The sequence below is a fragment of the Amphibalanus amphitrite genome, unplaced genomic scaffold, assembly GCF_019059575.1.
Source record: "Amphibalanus amphitrite isolate SeventyFive unplaced genomic scaffold, NRLGWU_Aamphi_draft 000493F_arrow, whole genome shotgun sequence".
Taxonomy (NCBI): Eukaryota; Metazoa; Arthropoda; class Thecostraca; order Balanomorpha; family Balanidae; genus Amphibalanus; species Amphibalanus amphitrite.
Genome location: NW_024881987.1, coordinates 194872 through 212917, shown reverse-complemented (window position 1 = coordinate 212917; position 18046 = coordinate 194872). Strand labels below are relative to the sequence as shown.

General features: G+C 43.1%; 1 protein-coding gene and 1 long non-coding RNA gene across 2 annotated transcripts in view; one reads left to right on the top strand and one right to left on the bottom strand.

Annotated features, from left to right (window-relative positions):
- Nucleotides 1–8058: 8058 nt before the first annotated feature.
- LOC122392612 (nucleoporin NUP42-like) overlaps nt 8059–18046 on the top strand; it is a 28011-nt gene continuing 18023 nt past the window's right edge. Inside the window, exon 1 of the mRNA XM_043387666.1 lies at nt 8059–8322. The gene's annotated coding sequence lies outside the window, so the exon portion shown is untranslated. The remainder of the gene's footprint in view (nt 8323–18046) is intronic.
- LOC122392614 lies at nt 9718–11781 on the bottom strand. The gene is made up of 2 exons (XR_006258555.1): nt 11712–11781; nt 9718–10741 (listed from the first exon to the last, which is right to left on the bottom strand). It is a non-coding gene; the product is annotated as an uncharacterized LOC122392614 (long non-coding RNA).

Below are 18046 nucleotides of genomic sequence, written 5' to 3'. Positions count from 1 at the left end.
AATTTTTTTCGGCAAAAGATGCGCAAAGGTTGCCCCAGAGGGTATTGAAAATTTCAGCCCGCTACGACAAGCCGTTTAGCGTGCACTTCGAAAAAACCTCAGGGGGGGGGGTTGATACAACCCCCCCCCCTAGGCGTTCTAGGGTTAAAATTAGCAAGTGGAATGCCCAATGTATCATATTTGATACAAAATTTATTTCCGAAATTTGAACTGCGAAAAAATATTTGACATCAGATTTCGAACAAGGGACCCAAAATGAATCATATGTCACAAGGTGTTAATTTTAGGAACCGTGGAACTATGTGTGGGCATTAGAGGGTTAACGACTCCAACTCCGACTCCAGGTAAAACTGCCGACTCCGACTCCGATTGCGTCTCCCACAGTGCCGTCTCCGCAGCCCTGGTCACGCACGGGTGCCATTTTCCGGTTCAGTGTGTCATGCTTGTAACTCGGTGTTTTGACCCTCGCATGTGTGCGGCGTTTGCCAGCTCTTCTAATGTGTAGGGGGGGGGGGGGTCGGTTGGACCCCCCCTTGCCGTTTGGCCTCTGATCGAGCTAGAGCTTCGCGGAAAAACGAACGTGTTGCCCGTGACGAGAGGAAGCCGATGATACCCAATTTTAACCCACGAGCCGCTGGGGGGGGGGCATAAAGTTGCCCCCCCTTTACGTTTTGTGAAATATCTCCGAAACCTGATGAGCTACGAACGTGAAACTTGGCATAGCTTCAAATGAATACCTAGGCAATGTTTGAGGAAAGTTTGGTGGTTGTAGCACCTAAGATGACGTCACAGTGACGTCATAAAGTTTTGTCGTTTTCCGATATGGACCGTTTCTGATGACGCTGAGCATGAAACTCGACTGTAAATGAACTAGACAGCACCTGCTGTCATCCTAAAACATCTTACTACACTTCCATCTAGTTTCTGACCAATAATCGGCCCTTTATATTCGGTCCCATATATGTGATGTATCGTGAGGAATATGAGAGTCGCAAATCTATAATTTCACTTATGACGTCACTGTGACGTCATTTCAAATGGGATCGACACCAAATTTGGACACAACCTCGGCTAGGTATTCAGGAAGATGTATGCAAAGTTTCGCTTCTCTATCTCTTCGCGTTGCGACGATATCGTCGCAGAAGTAAAGGGGGGGGGCAACTTTATGCCCCCCCAGCGGCCGGCGGGTGGCGCGGAGGCCCAGCGGCCGCCGGGTTAAGGTCCTAGGTCATTGGTTGACCTTCCAGGTCAGGTCAATGACCCAAAGTCGGGAAAATCGGGACCTGTTAGAAAGTCGTAAAGTGTGGCTGCTAAGGGGTTTTTCGGGGTGCTGATCACGAATATCGTGTTAGTTTTGATCACAGATGATGTCTTTAAGCATTTTGACCAGGTGGGGTCAGGTCAGGTCAGGTCAACCAGTAGGCGTCGTGACGGGTATTCGTAGTATGTGTCAACCGCCTCTGACAGCTTCGTAACATGTTACGAAGTCACCAAAACTACTTCGTAAATGTTCAAATGGTTGCTAAATTCGAATTCAGCTCCAAAAACTAGCCTAGAAACATGTAAAACTAAAAAAAGTGAACCGAGGTCACCCGAGGTCACCAGAGGTCAATGACCTGACCTGACCTTCAGGTGACCTTGACACCCACCCTAATGCATGGGGCCATGGGAGCAACATCAAATCACATGTTTGAACGTTTGAAACCACGAAAAGCTTGCAAACGCGCGGCTAATGCGAGCCGACATACGCGGAATCGCGATTCCGGCCAAACATGGTCTCGGAAAAGAGGTCACAGGTCAAAGGTCATTTGGGTCAGGGTCATGAAATTTTCAGGGTAGGTGTGAAATTGATCAATGCGAGGGTACTGAAAGTTTCGTCGCGATCGGCCGCTTTTTACGCGAGTTATTCGCGAAAAACCATGGGGGGGTCCATCCGACCCCCCCCCCCTACACATGCGAGGGTTGATTTAGAATGAGGTTTGTCCCAAAAAAATCATGTCGCTGGACCGAGCGGGGTTCAACCACCCCTCCCCTCTCCCAGCATGGCGTGGAAATCCAGGAGCCCTAACTGCAACGGGGCACGGTTATTGGCGTAAACCGAGGGCGGGTCACTCCCCCCCCCCCCCCCCCACTGTAGTTATACGCAGGGCTGCGGAGTCGATGGATTTTCGGCGACTCCGACTCCGACTCCGACTCCGGCTTTCAAAAACCAGCTCCGACTCCGACTCCGACTCCGGGCAGAATTGTCGACTCCGACCGACTCCAACTCCCGACTCCGACTCCGCAGTAGAGGTCTGCACCGGCCGGCTGCAGCCGCGGCTGGCTGCAGCCCCACGGCTGTGGGCCGGGGCGGCTGCAAATATCTCCAAGAACACGGCTACGGCTGTGGCCACGGCTGTGAGATTTCAAGCTCAATCTTAAGTACTCAAATATAAAATTTTAAATCCTTAATCTTACACTCTGATAAACAGTCTAGCCTGTAAAAATCATGCAAAGGATGACCAGCAACATTGAAAGTGGTGAATCCTTTGAAAACCTGTAATGGTTTTACCATTTGCTGTAGGGGGGGTTGCACTCTGGTACAGAATACTAATTATAGGTACCAATTGTTCCTTCATCATCAAGAGCTTGACAGTTTCAGAAAATGCAACATGTTGCATTGTCACATCCCTCTCAAACCAATCTCACCTGGTCATTAGGAGAGCACCTTACAGCTATTGAAGACGAGCGTTCAATAATTCTTTCAGGTAATAGAAAAAGAAATCACGCCTAGGTAAAGGCAGGTAAAGGCTTCATAAAATATTTTCTAAAATAACTCTTAGATGTATTTCTGGAATTTCGGCAAGTCCAATTCAGTAGGCGGAACTATGGTCAAGCGTACCCATTTTCGGGAACGCATTTTCGTTCCCATCTTTGGGAACGATAAACCCAAATATGGGAACGCCATGTAGGCATTATTTAAAACAAGAAAAAGAACCGTTAAATGACGTCCAAAAAATATAAAACGATCGTGAACCGCCTGATATTTGTCTCAATATTGTTGGGAAAGAGTTTGATATTGTAAGGCCCATCGTAGTTTCAAATCGTTCCCCTATTTCTAAAGCAGTCCATCATCCGGGCCGCGAGCCCAAATTTGGGAACGCTCTCGTACACTGGCGCTGCAAGCGTTCCTTATTATGGGAACGGCGTACCCAAAATTGGGAACGATTTCACCGACGGCTTTCAGGGGCTCTTTTCATTAACAAGCATCACGTCCAACGCCGCAAATTATTGTTAACGCAACAATCATCAGATGACCTTTCCGGCAAGACCGTCGCATGTTTCGCCCGGTCTTCTGCGCTTTTATTCCCGTCGATCTCGCAACGGGCACGCCCCCCTCTGCAGGATTACGTAATTCACAACGCTCAGCGATGTTCAACAAGGTCTTCCATACCTATATACACCGTCCGCGCCGAGGGTGGAGGCATGTAAAACACCTGTCTGTTTAACACTGATAGTTGATGAGCACAAGTAAGTATCCAAAAATGGGAACGCTGAAATGTTTCACTCTCAAAACACCTAGTCCCAATATAAATCTACTTTTTTCCTTTCTTAATGAGTGTAAGTGGCAAAAAGCCTGGTAGGATGGGCACGAGAAATGATCAAAATCAGCATAAAAATTATAAATAAGCCACACAGGGCGACCTGCATAAAAGAAATTCCCCCAAAACGATCGTGCTTAAAAATACCGAAGGCAAAAACCACGCTCATGACGCTCCTTAAAAGCAATGCTTAACAGCTAGCATCCAAATAAAATATGTCTTTCAGGGTTGATAAAATACAGCTGGATAATTTTCAACCGCTTAAACTGAGTTTACAACAGTAGTTCGGTAAATTCACTCACGTTCCACGCGGTCGTCCGCCCCGACACCAAAAGTCAACAATATTACCTCGGGACCGTCCGCGTCTTCGCTTGCATTTGTCAGCATCTGGTGTCGATAGTATGAAAGTTCATAACCAGGCGAAAATTACTATACTTAACCTCAAACTAAAAAATGCTTCATTTTCCTTAAAATTGCATGTTAAATGTCGTATAACCCATATTTTCAACATTTTGTCATTTTTAAAAAATCATTAAAAATATCATTCCACGGTCAATTTCCTTGTTCCACGGTCAGATTAAAGATAACTTTATGGAGATTTAGTAGATACTGGGGCATTCCACGTCAAATCAAACACCGAAATCCGTCATCCCCTACGATTTTTCTGAAAATTTGTAGGCAGACTGGGCATGGTTCAATACTGAGTTACGTGTAATATTTTCGAAATTTGATAACGTATCGCCGAGATATAGGTTATCGAATACAGCCAAAAATGCCACACATCATTTTTTTAAATGCTTATAACTCTGGTTCCTTTTCTGGTATCAAAATGATATTAACAGGGTCTTGTAGGCAATCGATAAGGCTTTGATTTTTAATTATAAAATTAAATTGAAGTGACCTTGAAATGCATTTGACCTTCAATTAAAACAGAAAAATTTAAATAGCAAAAAACACGCCACCTTCCATTTGAGTAATTTTTACATATTATGTCCGTCACAATGTTCCTAACCATCTGTGAAAAAATTGGAGTGGGCCATTCATAACTTTCGCGGCAAACGCCGTTTTCATGCATCAACATCACGCAACCGCGCGTGACCTTGAAAGACAGAGTCAAGACATGCTTGCTTGTGTACACTTTCTGAAATGAATGATTGCTGATTAGTGATATCCCAAACTCTGCGAGAATGGAAATGCATAGTCATCGTAGTCAAGCATTCACGTTCCATTGTAAAAGTGTCTCAGGCAAACGGTAGGTATTTTGCGGTGAATTTTGAGCCGTGTGGAAATGCATCATGAAATAAATTCAACGAAAACATAAAACATTATCACGCAACGATATCTTCACGTCTTTTGATCTTCACTATACGGAAGAACATACATTTTTGAGTATGTATGGGGAATTTCTAGTTAATCCGATAATAAATATGGCAGTTAGAGTCCTGCTAAGAGTAACATGTCGCCGGCTGAGGCGGGATCGGCCGACGCGGGAAACGCAGCAGTCACAATTTTGTGTTTACACGTTCATATTTCAATTGTTTACCAACCTATTTTCAGAATTCTTTCACCATAAGATTGCCTGTACATTTCTTAGTCTTCTCACAAAATTTGACGCGAATCGAACGTAATCAGCGGTAAGGAGCGCGATGTAAAGACGGAACCGTTCCGTTCCGTCCCGGCACAGTCTACAATTCAGGCGGCGCGTAGCGGTCGGCGCCGGCTGCCGAGTCGCCGCGTCGCCGCGGCGACAGGATGTTCACTTTACACCGCTATTACTAGAACAGTTGTGAACCGATTTTCTTATTGCTTGCACGATGAGATGTGCAATTCAATTCTGGACAGGTAGCCATAAGTAATTTCGCATCAATATTATGAGATATTGGCGAAAAACAGGAGGGGTGGGGCGAAATTCACTCTTCCCCCTCCACTGCGCGTGCTAACATACGTTTGCATATGTGCCATTTTCTTCAAAACTTATGAATAGCCCACTCTAATTTTTTCACAGGTTGTTAAGAATATGGTAGGCAATAAGATATATGAAAATGAGCCAAATCGAAGGTGGCGTGTTTTTTGCTATTTCAATTTTTGTGCTTAAGAACAGAGTTAAGCAAATTTCAAGGTCATATATTTAAGTTGATGCAATTCTAAACAAATGCTTAAGAAATTACCTTAACAGTAAGGTTTATTTCATTCAAATCAAACAAGTACAACCAAAGTTATGGTCGTTCAAAAATATAAAGATGCAACATTTTGTAAAAATTTGATGCCCTATATTTAGAAGACCTGTGGTCAGAATGTACAAAAAACATCAATGTAATGTCCGGGGCGACACAGGAACTCGCTCACAAATTTATAATGAAATCGCTGATGGTAAGGTGCAAAACAGTCGATTTTTGTTCGATTTGACGTGGAATGCCCCTACTTCAATCAGCGTGCACTTTTTTGAGACGTGATGCACTTTTGAGTTTTAGTGGGCGAACGGCCAAAAAATTGCCTTCCGTTCTCATAAATGGGAACGCCCGTTCCCATATTTGGGAACTCCGTTCCCAAAAATGGGAACGTTCCTATATTTGGGTACTCATGACCATAGTTCCGCCTACTGAATTACATAATATAAAACTGGCGCTTTATGTTCTAACTGGTGTGTGAGTGACCACTAACAGAAAATGCAGATCAACGAAGCCAATGGAATTAGATTATAAGTGAGCATGAACCTTACTTACGGTTAATTCACATGATGGTGAAAACCCTGAACACGTAATTCACATGACGGTGAAAACCCTGAACACAATATTTCTGACGCGAGCTGTTGACTTTACTAATAAAATGACGTCTTTTTCTAAAAATGTAAAAATTTGATACTTTATCTTTGTTTGAGAGCAAGTTTTTAACTTTATTGCATTATTATTCATAAATTATAAATTTTTTGGCTGTTTATAGTGAAACAAAACAATTTTTTGCGACTTCTTTGCTATTGACGTCATTTAAAACTCAAGTAAAATTTTTGATTGAAAGAGGCAATTGTGGCTCGCACGTCCTTAGGGATTTGAGCGAAGATCATTATTTGGAAAAATCAAAATAGATGAATGTTTTTCTTTCTTGGATGCTCACTAGTGTTTTGATGCCTTGCATATCAAATTAGTTTGAGACTTGCTCAGAAGGCTGCTTCAAGCCTGGCATATCACACCCCAGAAAATATGCAAGGTAAGAAAGAAGCAAGAGTTTTGACTAGACAATCACTGTTTGACAGTCCATCAACTTCAGTTTCATTTTCCATACCTAACATTGATAATGAAAAGCATCAGGGTCTGTTGTTCTGTTCCACAACCATGCTTCAGGATTTGGCATTAGATGTCTACACTGCTAGTGCTTCTATTCTGGTTCGTTGTTTATGTTTTCTGTCTATGTAGGTACCTACCTAACCATCTTTCTTAACCCCTTGCATTTGCAAGGGCTTGTGTAGGCATGCGTTGCGCATCAGGCTTCAGGCCAGGCCTTCGGCCTAAAGCCAGATACACAACCACTTAACCTATGATGCTTCATGAGCTTGAGAATCAATAGCCCATTGCAATGTGCTTTTGGCTATATGTTTCAACTAAAAACTTATTATATACTATTTGGTTGCATTTCATTGAAAGTATCCACGGCCGGCTGACGGCTGGCTGCCCACAGTTTGCCACGGCTGTGGCGGCTGTGGCTGTGGAGCCACGGCTGCGGGGCGGCTAGGCTGTGGAAAATTGCAGCCGTGCAGAACTCTACTCCGCAGACCTAGCAGGGCTACGGAGTCGACAGATTTTCGGTGACTCCGACTCCGACTCCGGCTCGGGTTTCTAAAATCGACTCCGACTCCGACTCCGACTCCGGTCACAACTGTCGACTCCGACCGACTCCGACTCCGACTCCGACTCCGACTCAGCAGCCCTGGTTATACGGCTTTGCCAGAACTGCCAGTTGCCACTGTAGCAGTAGTGCGAGGGGTAAGCCTGCAAATGTAATATGTCTCTAGGATAAGCTCGCCAGGCAACTTGGCCATTTGGACTTACCGCTTCTCGTTCTCAGCCTTGACCCCCGGGCCCGGGATCGTGTGCCTCCTCTGCGCCCGATGTTTCAGTGGTGTCCAGCCTGAGCCGACTGTTCCAAGGCGGCAGATTCGAGCCATACTTGATCATGGGGCTCATGGCGGATGGAAAGATCGAATTGAGAATGAGATTCCTGAAGCACCTAAGGAGTGAATAGATCGAAGGAAGATCACAACAATTCACTATTCACAAGTCATAACACCGGCACAATCATGATCGCAGCAAGGGCCAAGGCCAAGCCAAGGCCCTATCCGTCCGAACCCCGTGGGAACCGTGGGAACCGCGCGGTGCAATGCGTATAATTATTTGGCAGCATTTCAGCGAGAGAATTTCCTTCACTGCGGAGGCAAAATGCGACATAAGTGGATGACCTGTTTCAAAATCGAAACAGACGCTTTTTGTTTTGAACGCTTGGGTTGAGATTGGTTGGGATTGAGAGATTTTTGAGAGGTTTTGGTAATTTATTATCTACTACACAGAAATTAGAAAAGCATTTTGTCATATGTGTACCCAGCTATAAGGGGTCAATTATTACGCGCTAAATCATCAAGAAGATATCATTCTGCTTCCAGGGATATTGCCGCTAATATCTCAATCTGTTTCTACCTTGAGCTAAACTTGAACTGAAAAATTTCAGCTCAAGCTCAAAGCTGGAGAGTGGGGTAAGTGTGTGCGCGGCTATGTGTACACGTTAAAAAAGGGACCCACCCACCTTCAAAAAAGTTAATGAATTCGTATAATCATAAAGGTGACGTCGCTCGGATCAGAAAGAGCGAAAACACACTACCTCCAGCCATATACACAGAAGTGTGACGCCTGCTTTACAACTACCACAATTTATTGGCTATGTGGTTGACTGCTTTGACTTCAACTTGGGCCTGTTTTGTCCATGAAAGATCCTGAATAGTGTAATGCTAAAAGAATCAAATCTGTAGACTGAACCTGAACTGGTACCTACTGTCGCAATTCAAAGGTTCATGCTCAAAATGGGTGAGATGTTTTCTTATTTGTATTAGTATTGTTTCCTCAGTTTCATTGGTATGGAATGCCAGAGGGAGCAATTGCTTTTTATTTGTTATTCATATTTCATCATTCTTTTCATCTTTATTTCATTTTTTCATCAATCTTTGTTAATCAGTCTTTTTTGCCCATTTACAGAACAGTTGGGCAAACTAGGCGGCGGGAATCAAAATATGGAGGCATCAAAATATTGATTCTAGTGGGCGGAGCTTTGACCATATATGGGCATACGTGCAGACCATCACAGAAACGTCAATTCTTCAGCAACCGGCTACAATTTCAAGATAGTTTCTTCACAAAATGAAGAGCAACGTTGAAGCTACCCGCCAGGCACGAAACAATAGCTCTAACCTCTTAGGTTAGTTTAGGAAAGCGTCTTGAAAATAATCAAGATATTGATTCATCACGGCGGCTAATCCCGGCGAGAATCAATATTTTGATTCCGCAAACAGCTGGCTAATCATTATTTTGATTCTGAAATCAGCTGGTTTATCAATATATTGATTCTGCGAACTGACTTTCTGCAGACGTACTTCACTCTTCAAATTGATTTATGGAACGTTTCTTGTGTGCAAATAATGCAAATTCAATAAATTCATGAAGATATTATCAGCACAGGATCGTGTAATTTTTTTTCTAGACCTTATTCCCACGGTAGACCAGGGATTTTCAGCACTCACCTGCTCAAAGCTGCAAGCCTTCGAGGGAATGCGTGAAGGGAGCCGTGCTGACCTTTGTATAGGGGTTGTACTGAGTCGGAGCCGGAACCGAAGCCCGACCATTTTACTCGGAGCCGGAGCCGGAGCTGGAGCCGATTTTTTCCTCCGGAGCCGAAGCCGTCTGACATTTTCACGGCTCCACATCCCTGCTTTGTAGCATTGATTTTGAGTAAAAAAAAAAAAGGTTAACTTATCGTCTTTCACGTGTTCATGAATGTGTTTCTACGCATCTGTATCCCGTCCCATTTCTGTGGAGTACAGAGAGATATTTCGCCGAACAATATACTCAAGCCCGTTGCACAAATTGCACAATTTGAATGAAAATATGATACACGGATGTATTTGCATTCGCAAATAATACGATGATATTCATAACACATTTCACAAAGATCCCTGCAATTGCCACACATTTGCCATCACAAAGCCCTGTCGTTGATGCTCACATCCCATGCAAAGCAATACTCACTTTTGGGACACGTCTCTTATTCAATATGGCTACGTATTTGCAAAACATGCAGTTAATAATATTTGAAACTGAGACCTAACCAATAAGACATACCGTGGACAGGTAAGAAAAACAAATAAACGTCTGGAGAATGACCTCAACGTCTCGATGTTGCCTAATTACAAAGAGCAATTTTCGGTTTCGAATCAAATACATGAAATAAATATAAACAAAATTTGTACAGATACACTCAATATAGGGTTTATGATTAGCACGGCTACCTAAAACATCAATCCTGTCAGGTTGAGCCACTTATGTCCACACCCAAAGCAGGTCGCTTTGGAACACCACAAGATCCCATATTACCACCGAAAACGGTCACCAATTGGTCTACTGATCAGCATCTTCAGAACATTCTCGACCGAAAAGCTATCAGTCCTGTCTGTGTTTTGGTTCGCTTCATTTGGGCTATGCGCACGTTTTTCTACTCCGGTTCTAGGGACGAGATAGCAGTCATCACGCGCTGCACCAGCTCGTTCTTTGACAGGTTGGTGACGCTGTCGTCATCCGGCAGGATAAACACGTGGCGCATTTCACCCTCGGCCCCGCCAGCCACATACTGATACACACTTCCTTACGTCATATTGTTTCTCGCTACGAGATCAAAGTTCAAAAGGTCGTGATGTAGGCAGTCTCCGCCCAGCCCGAGTCAGGTACTCCACCGGTTGGTCGGGTGCGGCCAGGTCCGCGCAACACCGCCCTACTTCGGTCGACGCTCTGGTTGACAGGGATGGCGTTGTCATACAGTTGCCTGTCGACTGAACAGCGATTCAAGACGCCATCCTTGACCCTCTGAAGCCGATCCCCGCAACGACAAGTGTTTGAGCCTTGGTTGACCTGCAGCAAACAACAGAACAGAACACAATAATTAGGACATTTGTGGACAATAAATTAGGAAACTATTTGTGTTATTATTCTATTTGTTCAGCAACATTAATTTTAGAATATATTCAATAAAAAATTAAATACTTAATGTCACTTAAATTTCCACTAAACGCCACCAGGTGCGCCAACAACTGTCATCTCATGCAGTTATATAAATTCTGCTAAAAAAGTAGATCTGAGGCCAGTCGTACCAACAGAAAAATAGGTGGCTGCTGGATTTTTTTTTGTCTAAAAGTTACTTCACATACAGAGCATTAACGGTACAGCCCTATCCGTCTACGTGCCCATCATGTAACGCTCCATATGTGAAGCAGTCTTTAGGCAAAAAATTCCAGCATGCAACTATTTGTGTTGATAAAACTGGCCTCTAAAATTAACTTTGGCATGGACAATCCTGAAAATTAACTATCCAGCATTCCCTGGACTGACGTACATTAGACACATAATTTTCTTAGATCACGCATAATGTAAATATGGCTTACACCATTCAGCAACTTGCTTTTGTTGCACTTACAAATTAAAGTTGTAGCAACAATTGGGTGAATGAGACACAAGCAGAGGCTAAAACATCCAAATTATGTAAAATACTGGACATGCACTGCCCCCATTTCATGAGTCCACCCAACAATTCTATCATGTGAGACAAAACATTAGGCTTCTTGTAACTAATTTATACCGTAACTTTTAAAGGACATCATATTTCACTGAAATGCTACACCTAAGACATCATTTTCAAAAAAAATATAGCTTAAAAAGACAACAGAAAAGTGAGAAGGCGTCCCGCGCCGCTGACGTCGCTACCGCGCCATGTTCCTAAAACCATCTCTTAAAACGAGTTTTCGGTAAGAAACGTTAAGATCACATGCCTGAAATTGAAAAACACACTTCAAAGTATCTTAAAATATGATCCATTGTTACTTACACTTCAGAAAAGGTCGCTTAAACAAAATAAAACCGGGAGCACTACGTTGCACCCAAACACCCACGACGCGGGCGCGAAATGGCGGGAACCGGAAATCGTGGCTAGATACAAAGAAAAATAATATTTATTATAAATGAATTATACAACTAAGTAACGCATTTTTTATTTTCTTTTAGACAAAATTATGAAAAAAATACAAAGGCTCGTCGTTAATGATAAACAGAGCAAGTTTTAACAGCACGTTTTTGTTGAATTATGGCGGCGAAATCTTTATGCCATCCGTAAAGGTACGCGCGACAAACGGCTGATAGCCATGCAGCGAAAGATTGAAGCGGGGAAGTTTTTTGTATTGACTTGTCGAAAAATCTCGCCGTCATGGGGGTTATTTCCGCCGTAACGGGTCGTCTGAAGGTGGAAACGTCCCAAATTGAATCAAAATATTGATTCTATGCCCATATATGGTCAAAGCTCCGCCCACTAGAATCAATATTTTGATGCCTCCATATTTTGATTCCCGCCGCCTAGTTTGCCCAACTGAGAAGGGATCATGCTCCTCTCCTCCATTCCCCTCCCTTGGGCATCAGCATGGCTGCAATGAGACTAGGACTTAGGACTTAGGAGCCTTTTCCATCCGTGGACTGGTGCAGCTTGGGCTTGCAACTCATGAGTAATTGGCACCAAGATTCAAAACTGGAAACTTCCAAAATCCTAACTCTGGCCATGGGGAGGGTGCCTTGACAGTTAAAGGGACCCTCCCACCTTCAAAAAAGTTAATGAATTGGCATGAAAGTGATGTCCCTTGGTTCAGAAAGAGCGAAAACGAATATCTACCAAATTTCACCGAAAAATATTCACTGGTTTTCAAGATATTAGGCTTTTACTTTTGTTTACTTTTTGGGATCTCCCCTGTTACTAGCGACTTTATTTGGAAGCAATAATTTGGCACCCTTAAAGTGCGGCAGATGTTGCGCGCAAAGCAGCGTATACCACCACGTGTTAAAGGGACCCTCCCACCTTAACATTAGATTTGAGTTGAGATAGCCAAAATGGGGTCCCTGGCTCACAATTACCGGTTTCGGCACTCACAACATCGATAAATGCCTTAAATCGGAAATATTGAATTTCAAAATTGCAGCATTTTGATTCAGAGGGGCTAATGCTTAGGAATACCCCTCTGAATGTGTGACGTCAGCGCAGATATCTAACGATTTTTAAATGTTTGACTAAAACGTTTTGTAGCACGCGGTGGTATATGCTATTTGCGCGCAACATCTGCCGCAAACGCCGCACTTCTAAAATAAAGTCGCTAGAAACAGCGGAGATCCCAAAAAAGTAAACAAAAGTAAAAGTATAATATCTTGAAAACCGGTGAATATTTTTCGGTGAAATTTGGTAGATATTCGTTTTCGCTCTTTCTGAACCGAGCGACATCACTTTCATGCCAATTCATAACCTTTTTTGAAGGTGGGAGGGTCCCTTTAACGATGGTTTTAGTCTAAGATTTAAAAATCGTTAGATCTCCGCTGACGTCACAAATTCTAAGGGGGCATTCCAATGCATTAGCCCCTTAGAATCCGAAAACTGCAAGTTTGAAATTCCATATCTTCGAATTAAAGCATTTTTCGATGTTGTGAGTGCCCAAACCGGTATTTGCAGGCCATGGCCACCAATTTGGCTATCTCAACCATGGGCGGCGCCACCGGGGGGGACGGGGGGGACAGGTCCCCCGCTATCGAAAGTTAGGGGGGTACAGTACCCCCCCTATCGGCGAGGCCCGTTCAATAGTTGATATTAATGCATTATAGAGCTCTCCGTCGCATTTAATGCATCGTTGGTTAATCAAGGCAGGTTCTGAATAAATATTGCTGTTGGGATGCATCGCAGGGGGTCCTGGCCATCTGCAAAAGGTGTGGAGCTGTGATGCCTGTAGTTCAGTTGGTGACACTCCAGGGAAATAAGCTAAAATTAGAGCGCTCTATTTATTGCTCCTGCCCCATGTTGAAGAGATACCCCTAAAAGCGTGATCTTTTATCGGCCCTTACGCAGCAAGGCAGTACTTCTCAGACCGGTGGATGGTATCAATAGAAAGAGAATGCGTCAAAGATTAACATGAATTAATTAAAATAACATTAAAATGTTAATTAAGCGTGGAAATTAGTCCCAAACTTAGGCTAATTATTGCTCCGACCTCGGCGACGGCGCTCCCCGCAGTCAGCGGAGAAGCTAAAATAAAAGCCACCATCCTCCTCCGTAAGTCAATTTTAGAGCGGCCGAGCGCGGCCGAGTGGGCCGATGCTGGGCCACCAAACTGAGGTGAGACGTGGCTAGCAATTGCGAACTGCCATAAAAATCAATATCTTAAAGGGACTATCCCACCTTTAACATGGGGTTTGAGTTGAGATAGGCATGTTTGCGGCGAGGTTCAGAAACCACTATCTATCTAGGTTGCAACCCCCGCGGCCTCTTGGTGTTGAAGAAATTCGTTCCCTTCATTTGAAAATGGGCCTTGTACAAGGCCCTATCTCCAACATGGAGCGACCGTTAGTGTGACGTCACCTCGTTTAGTCATTCTGATTTAAATGGGTTTGATCGTTGAAAAATCGCTTAAAACTTGGTCTGAACTTTGTTGTGGTGCCTACAGAGTAAAAAGAATCAGCTTTATGACAGTAATGTGGCCTGGGGAAGGAGGTAATTTTGGGCTGTGACGTCACATATTTGAAAGTTTGTGTTTGGAATATGGGAAGCCTAAGATGTTAAATGAAAAATAAATGCCAGAACCGTGTTCCTGGTCATCGAATCTATAAAGTCGGGCACAATTTAACTGGTTTTAACAACATTTTAGAAGGTGGGATAGTCCCTTTAAGACGTACAATATGGGATGATTACTCTGAAGCTGGAGTGAAAGCATGAGTAGATTGCAAGAAACGAAATGCATAGATTGGTTGAATTATGTACAATAGGCACGGCTCAGATGAAGCCATTTCTTTGATGTTGACATTTGACATAACCCTTCCTCTCCTCACCTACGACCTAAGTATGTTGGCAGTTACCGGCATAGTTTTTTAGCACGAGTGTAATTCGCCATCGGACCACAATGCATGTTGCTAGGCTGCTGCAATTACAACGAACATACGAATACAGCTGCCTTCATTTGTAGACGTTTGTTTTTTAGGCGGTCTTTGACGTACAAGGGGGCATACCTGTCGACAACTTGAGTTTCTCCGAATTTCAAAAACTCCCAGAATTCCAATTCCTTATGCACTGTTGTAGGTACAGCTATGTTCACAAGTTTTCGTTTCCTCCTGCTCTAAAAAGGATGATATTTGTCGATTTCGTGCGTCGCTGATAGAAGGGTGCGTTTAATAATTAGGCCCAACGCTTTCTGCATCCGCAAGTACCTTGAAAAGGAAACAACAGTTTCCATTTATTACACTATGGGACAAGTGACAAAATGACCACTGCAACACGCATGAAACGGAGCTCATATTCCTAAAAATGTCTACAATCACTTCTTTTCTGACACTATTAGCAAATACCATCTCAAGTTAGGTGGTTGACAGACAGTCAATGGAGATCTGGGGAGACTGAGTGATGCCAATTCACCACTTAACTGATAATGAGGGCCGAGGGAAGAGAAACATGCAACATGCACAACTGACAACTTGACAAGTGACAAAACACTACCACTATTGCGCAGTGCACAACAAATTACAGCAGCCAGCCCAAAAATGCTTTTGGTGGCTAATTGCAAAACAAGTCACTAATAAATGTCTTAGTTGCAGCTGAACACTGCACAATGATCACACTGTTCACACATTGAGTGAGATGCCACAGGTGGTTTGAATCACACTTTGGTACAAATGCAAATCTGAAGTGTTGTCATGAGGTTCATGCCTCCATGATCACAGCACTTTGGTTGTGGTTGGCATAACACTTGTAGTCTGCAGAGTTCCACATGAACCGCAGACACCTCATCTGGTGGTCTTCATGTTGCTCAACTTCTTCAGGAGGCAAATGTTGACCACCCAGCGGAAGCATAGTCCTGCAGAAAAGAAAGGTAATGCATAAGGTACAAACATTATCTGCTGAAACAGTCCCTTCTGTTTGCTGTTATTAAACTTTTAACATAACATAACAACATGCATTCCATGTATATTACATTTGTTGAAGTAAAATACTGCCGGCTATTTCAAAACCAGAAAATGAAATTATATTGTGGCATAATTCACATGCTCAGCTATCAGTATCATTAATTTAAAATTTGGCATATTATATATATAACACATTCATAGAATGTTCTACTTCACGTCACAAGGACTCACAATCTTTCTGTTGGGTGTTTGATTGACCCATTAACTAGGTTTGTCTTAGGTTTTATTATTGCAAAAAATTCATATTGCATTATTGTATCAAAATACTGCCAGCAATAACAAAACAAGAACATGAAATGTCAATGAGCAAGCCGCCTTTCCTAAAAATGGATTACTTTGAAAATAATTTTAGTTTCTTTTAAAGGTAGACTGTCACCTTTTTTTCACTTACCGGTTTTCGTAAGAGGTGCCCGCCCTCACCACAGATGTCCAGTCCATTTTCCGTTATCCTCACCCTGTAACGCGCAATCGCCTCCCAAAGTTCCATTTGATGCCATCTTTTTCGCCGGTGAAAATGCTCATCACTACGATAGCATGTATGACACTTTTCATTACATTTTGGCATCATAGAGATTCATTGTTATTTTTCTTGAATGTTGTGACAAATTTCGTAATACCAATATTAATTTCAACAGCAAAGACGTACATTTAGCAAATTAATGTTGAAGGTTTCCTAGTATACTAGCATGAAGAAAGGCCGATCTCTTAGCATTGTGAAGGATTTCAGGGAAAGGAAAAACTTTGTCGATTTTAATTAAGAGCATTTTATACAAATTTTAAGGAAAAACTCGTCAAAAGGGTTTTATTTATCTTTTCTTATTCACACATATTCAATTCAAAGGCGATAAATTGTTAATTAGCAAATTTGTGGTAGAAGACAATGCTTTTTTTACTTGAAGGGAAGTGGTAAAGGGAAGACCTGAGGTCCGATCTCTTCAACACTAGTGAAGGGAGCAGACCCTATGACAAAGGTAAGTGGTAAAGGATTTTTGGTTTGCTACCATGTTCTGCATGTTTCCACCTCTGTTTCAAACACGACGCGATAAAATTGAAGACTTTTTCGGGGCACGTGTCAAATGTATTGCTAATTCATAGGCGATGCTGAAAGTGGTTTCATCCTCATTGTTCGTCTTTCTCGCCGACGCTCGGATCATCAAGAGCCTTTAGCGTGTTAGGGCCGCGGCTGCCGCCCCTAAAACGCTAATCAGAGCCCTCGTCTCCCGGCTCACCCCCAAACTCACACATTAATTAATCGCGGTTACAGGGCTTTTTCCCTCGCGCCGTTTTGGCTTAGGTGCGAGGTTTTTGCCCTTTGCGTTAGGCGTCGGGTTTTTTATTATTTAGGACTTTTTCGCCCGACTATTACACCCCACAACAAGGCCCCACCGGGGGGCTGGAGCCTAGAAGGTCTTATACCTTCTGTCAGTGCGATGAAAGCTTCCCGGCTCCATTACACTGACACCAGCTCACAAGTGTTCATGTCTATTATGTATTGTTAATAAAAGTCATTCCCACTGTTGTGTTTGCGACTCCAGACATCTCGGCTCTTTGGCTATACACGTAAGTACCTCCCTTAGCTTTGATTCCACATTAAGATAGGATCCCACGTTGTTTTTGCTACCGGGTTCACATAAACCGGTTTAACGTAAGACTTGCTGCCCGGCGAAAATTGCCGGAGTAACTGCCCCCTGCTCGGGTATGGCACTAGGCCGACCGAGCAAAAAAAAAAAAAAAAAAAAAATTTCTACGGTCTCTGTGCGCTAATATTTAATGGTTTTCATCGTGGTAAGTTGATATACAACGGTGATGATGATGATGATGATGATATTTATTGAACAGAAAGTACTGGAACAAAAGAGTAAATCGGAGATTGGTGCAGAAGCTCAAGGCTTAATTCGGGGCACCTCTCTCCGTGCACACTCATTCACAAACATACAAGCTTACGTGCAGACTCGTACCTATGCTTTACACTATACACATACATACAAACACACACTCTTAATCACTTGTACTGGCACGCGCACACGTAACAATTCTTGGCGTATCAGGTAATTGTTGTGTACTATTATTAGCGTCACGTGCATACATGCACTCACACACGCGCGCTCACACACACTCACACATCGCATTTTCAAACAGTTACACTACACTCCATCATACGCATCATACATTCACACACAATCA